The sequence below is a fragment of the Schistocerca nitens genome, chromosome 9 (genome assembly GCF_023898315.1).
Source record: "Schistocerca nitens isolate TAMUIC-IGC-003100 chromosome 9, iqSchNite1.1, whole genome shotgun sequence".
Taxonomy (NCBI): domain Eukaryota; kingdom Metazoa; phylum Arthropoda; class Insecta; order Orthoptera; family Acrididae; genus Schistocerca; species Schistocerca nitens.
Window position 1 is genome coordinate 168,403,130 of NC_064622.1, and position 6,000 is coordinate 168,409,129.

Below are 6,000 nucleotides of genomic sequence, written 5' to 3' on the forward strand. Positions count from 1 at the left end.
AGTTTTGAATTATTGATCAGTGGCATTTTTTCTGTTACTTTTGTTGATATGCAACCTCACTCGTTCTGATTTTTTTCTGTTTCAGATTTTTTGTTTTCATTGTCGAGCTTACAGCTTGATTTCCACACGCGTTGAACAGGCTGGATTTAATGAAATGGAGATGTAATTTAGAATCACCAACTCAAAAAATATCAGCGATAATCGTAGTGATAATATAACGATGAACTACTTTACACACCCTAACAAAATACTCATGCATTTTTTGTGTCAATTTGCTTATCTTCAAAAAACTATTTAGTGCACACCAAGAGCTCATTTGAGACTGATTTAGTTTTATGTATTCCAGAGCTTGGACTCAACACCTCTTCTTTCTCGCCGAATCAGTTCTATATTTATATCTATACTCTGCAAATCACACTTAATTGCCTGGCAGAGGGTTCATCGAACAACCATCACATTAATTCTCTATTAATCCAGTCTCGAACAGTGCTCGGAGAAAACGAACACGTATATCTTTCCGTGTGAGCTCTGATTTCCCTTATTTTATTATGATGACGGCTACTTCCTGCGTAGGGCGGCGTCAACAAAATATTTTCGCATTCGGAGGAGGAAGATGGTGATTGAAATTTCGTGAGAAGATTCCGCCGCAACGAAAAACGAAAAACACCTTTGTTTAAATTATGACCACCCCAAATCCTGTATCTTGTCAGTGACACTCTCTCCCATAATTTGCGGTAGTACAAAATGTGCTGCTCTTCTCTGAACTTCCTCGATGTTCTCCAATAATCCTGTCTAGTAAGGAACCCAGATCGCACAGCAGTACTCCAAAAGAGGACGGACAAGGGTAGTATAGGCAGTATCTTTAGTAGATCTATTACATTTTCTAAGTGTTCTGCAATAAAACGCAGTCTTTGGTTTGCTTTCCTACAAAATTTTCTATGTGTTCCTTCCAACGTAAGTTGTTCGTAATTGTAATTCCTAGGTGTTTAGTTTAATCAATGGCCTTTAGATTTGATTGATTTATCGTGTTACCGAAGTTTAACAGATTCCTTTTAGCACTCATGTGGATGACCTCACACTTTTCATTATTTAAGATCAATTGAGAATTTTCGCACCATACAGATATCTTTTCTAAATCGTTTTGCAATTTGGTTTGATCTTCTGATGACTACACTAGACGATAAACGAAAGTATCATCTGCAAAAAAACTAAGACGGCTGCTCAGATTGTCTTCTAAATAGTTTATATAGATAAGGAACAGTAGAGAGCTATAACACAACCTTGGGGAACGCCAGAAATCAATTCTGTTTTACTCGATGGCTTCCCGCCAATTGCTACGAACTGTGACCTCTCTGACAGGAAATCACGAATCCAGTCACGTAACTGAGACGATATTCCATAAGCACGTAGTTTCACTACAAGCTGCTTGTGTGGTACAGTGTAAAAAACCTTCCGTAAATCTGGAAATACTGAATAAATTTTAAATCCCTCGTCAATAGCAAAAAAATGGTTCAAATGGCTCTGAGCACTACGGGACTTAACATCTGAGGTCATCAGTCCCCTAGAACTTAGAACTACGTAAACCTAACTAACCTAAGGACATCACACACATCCATGCCTGAGGCAGGATTCGAACCTGCGACCGCAGCGGTCGCGCGGTTCCAGACTGAAGCGCCTAGAACCGCTCGGTCACATGGACGGCTGTCAATAGCACTCAGCCGGCCGCGGTGGTCTAGCGGTTCTAGGCGCTCAGTCAGGAACCGCGCGACTGCTACGGTCGCAGGTTCGAATCCTGCCTCGGGCATGGATGTGTGTGATGTCCTTAGGTTAGTTAGGTTTAAGTAGTCTTAAGTTCTAGGGGACTTATGACCACAGATGTTTAGTCCCATAGTGCTCAGAGCCATTTGAACCATTTTGAACCAATAGCACTCAGCACTTCGTGGGAGTAAAGAGCTAGTTGTGTTTCACAAGAACTATGTTTTATAAACCCGTGTTGACTGAGTGTCAATAGACCGTTCTCTTCGGAGTAATTCATATTGTTCGAGTACAATATATATTCCAAAATCTGACTGCATATCGGCGCTAATGATACCAGCCTGTAATTTAGTGGATTACTCCCGCTATCTTTCTTGAATAATGGTGTGACCTGCGCAACTTTCCAGTCTTTGGGTAGGCATCTTTCGTCGAACCAGTGGTTGTATACGATTGTTAAGTATGGATATTCAGAACCTGAAGCTTCATTACCATGTAGTAAATAGAGAGGCAATTTGCAATTTTTTTTGTACAGTTTTGGTCGCTGCCACTCTTACAGTGATCTAAACGTTACTGACAAGTTAGTTTTAGCATTTACTATGGTCAGCTCTCAACGAATTGCGAAAGCTGTCTTGGAGCATGTTTTTTTCTCGTTAATTCTTCTTCTACTTCCAATCGTTGATCGTCCGATACAAGTACTGCAAAGCGCGAAAAGATTTCTTATCCAGTGCTTGCTCAGTGGCCGGCGTTGAGCGGCAAGCGGTATCTCTGTCGTCATGCTGCTACCTCCGAATGATGGTCTGAGTGCAGGAGGCGGCGTTGTTGTTGTGGTCTTCAGTCCTGAGACTGGTTTGATGCAGCTCTCCATGCTACTCTATCCTGTGCAAGCTTCTTCATCTCCCAGTACCTACTGCAACCTACATCCTTCTGAATCTGCTTGGTATATTCATCTCTTGGTCTCCCTCTACGATTTGTACCCTTCACACTGCCCTCCAATACTAAATTGGTGATCCCTTGATGCCTCAGAACATGTCCTACCAACCGATCCCTTCTTCTGGTCAAAGTGTGCCACAAACTTCTCCCCAATCCTATTCAACACCTCCTCATTAGTTATGTGATCTACCCATCTAATCTTCAGCATTCTTCTGTAGCACCACATTTCAAAAGCTTCTATTCTCTTCTTGTCCAAACTATTTATCGTCCATGTTTCACTTCCATACATGGCTACACTCCATACAAATACTTTCAGAAACGACTTCCTGACACTTAAATCTATACTCGATGTTAACAAATTTCTCTTATTCAGAAACGCTTTCCTTCCCGTTGCCAGTCTACATTTTATATCCTCTCTACTTCGACCATCATCAGTTATTTTGCTCCCCAAATAGCAAAACTCCTTTACTACTTTAAGTGTCTCATTTCCTAATCTAATACCCTCAACATCACCCGACTTAATTCGACTGCATTCCATTATCCTCGTTTTGCTTTTGTTGATGTTCATCTTATATCTTCCCTTCAAGACACTATCCATTCCGTTCAACTGCTCTTCCAAGTCCTTTGCTGTCTCTGACAGAATTACAATGTCATCGGCGAACCTCATAGTTTTTATTTCTTCTAAATGGATTTTAATACCTACTCCGAATTTTTCTTTTGTTTCCTTTACTGTTTGCTCAATATGCAGATTGAATAACATCGGGGAGAGGCTACAACCCTGTCTCACTCCCTTCCCAAACACTGCTTCCCTTTCATGCCCCTCAACTCTTATAACTACCATTTGGTTTCCATACAAATTGTAAATATCCTTTCGCTCTCTATATTTTACCCCTGCCACCTTCAGAATTTGAAAGAGAGTATTCCAGTCAACATTGTCAAAAGCTTTCTCTAAGGCTACAAATGCTAGAAACGTAGGTTTGCCTTTACTTAATCTAGCTTCTAAGATAAGCTGTAGGGTCAGTATTACCTCAGTGTCCCAATATTTCTACGGAATCCAAACTGATCTTCCCCAAGGTCGGCTTCTACTAGTATTCCATTCGTCTGTAAAGAATTCGCGTTAGTATTTTGCAGCCGTGACTTAATAAACTGATAGTTCTGTAATTTTCACATCTATCAACACCTGCTTTCTTTGGGATTGGAATTATTATATTCTTTTTGAAGTCTGAGGTTACTTCGCCCGTCTCACACATCTTGCTCACCAGATGGTAGAGTTTTGTCAGGACTGGCTCTCCCAAGGACGTCAGTAGTTCTAATGGAATGTTGTCTACTCCCGGGGCCTTGTTTTGACTCAGGTCTTTCAGTGCTCTGTCAAACTCTTCACGCAGTATCATATCTCCCATTTCATCTTCATCTACATCCTCTTCCATTTCCATAATATTGTCCTCAAGTACATCGCCCTTGTATAGACCCTCTATATACTCCTTCCACCTTTCTGCTTTCCCTTCTTTGCTTAGAACTGAGTCTCCATCTGAGCTTTTGATATTCATACAAGTTGTTCTCTTTTCTCCAAAGGTCTCTTTAATTTCCCTGTAGGCAGTATCTATCTTACCCCTAGTGAGATAAGCCTCTACAACCTTACATTTATCCTCTAGCCATCCCTGTTTAGCCATTTTCCACTTCCTGTCGATCTAATTTTTGAGACGTTTGTATTCCTTTTTGCCTGCTTCATTTACAGCATTTTTATGTTTTCTCCTTTCATCAATTAAATTCAATATATCTTCTATCGGTTTGGAATTAGGAGCGGCCTTGGAAAGAAGTCTGTGGGAATCGTTGCACCATTTACCACTATAGACAGTTGGGCCAGCAGCTTCTGCTAACAGAACTGTGCACGAATTCAGTCTGGAATTTTACAAAGTAATTGTTGTGCACTGAGTGACCAAATCAGATAAACGACGGCTTATCTAATTTATCAGTGTCATAACTCTTGTGCAGAACTTATCAGAGTGACTGCACCGTCACCGTGAGGTGTCGAGATGTAGTATCAAACGTGTCGAGTGACTAGTAAATTCAGAATGTAGAACAAATGAAAAACTTCTGATAAAATAATAGAAAGCATTCTTCTCCGCTATCAGTGTAATCATAGATCACGTATTAAACGAGTACAGTTAGGAAGTATTGATTCAGGATATTTTAGTGCAATTAGAGAGGTTGAGTGGATATAAACCGGTAACACTGGACAAGAAATCTTTTCGCGCTTTGCAGTACTTGTGAACTTGTTGAAGAGGAAGAACTGGCAGACCTGAAGAATAACTTCGCTTTGAAACTTAAGTATTAAGAATCAGATTTATGCAAATTCTGGATTTCTGTTGAGCATGATTACTCTCACCAGAGTAAAAGAGCACTGATTGCTTTACGGCAGTTTCCTACAATACATTCGTGTGCATGCGAATTTTCTATTATGACCAACATGAAAAAGTTAAACGCGGAAGCTTGAGACAGTTAGATGAGGAAATGCATGTGAATTTGTCCTAGGTCCATCCTGAAATAAAACAGATCTGTAATAATCATCAAGCCCATGTGAGTCATTGAATTCATAATAGTACTGGAAAGTTTTGTATCGATGGAAAGGTGTTCAATGTGTAATTATGCTGCACTTACAAATGAAATATAAAAATTAATATTTGTTTAAAATATCATTTGTTTCAATACAATTTCTGTATTTTAAACATACTGCACAACAGCAACGGTTCCACGTAATAAAATTATTAACAGCCGACCAGTTTCAATGGATAAAGAATTTCTTTACCTAGGTTTCAACAAATTTAAATTTGTCTTCTTCAGAAGGTGGCAATTTTACATTAGTATGGACTGGTGTATCATCGCCGTTTTTACAAATGTCGGCATAAATCCATTTGTCAAAATTAAAATATAGCCCTAGAAATAGGGTTTGTCACGTAAATATAAATTAGTACATGGATGTTGCAGAGCTCACAACCGACGTGACAAACCCTGTTTCTAGGGCTATATTTTAATTTTGACAAATGGATTTATGCCGACATTTGTAAAAACGGCGATGATACATCAGCCCATACTAATGTAAAATTGCCACCTTCTGAAGAAGACAAATTTAAATTTGTTGAAACCTAGGTAAAGAAATTCTTTATCCATTGCAACTGGTCGGCTGTTAATAATTTTATTGATACAATTTCTTTTATTAATGTTAGTCAACGAGTATCTCGTGAAATTGTTGAGATTAGAAGTTTGTAGGGATACTCAAATCGCCGGAGTGACGTCCAATTGATAGACTTGCACCAG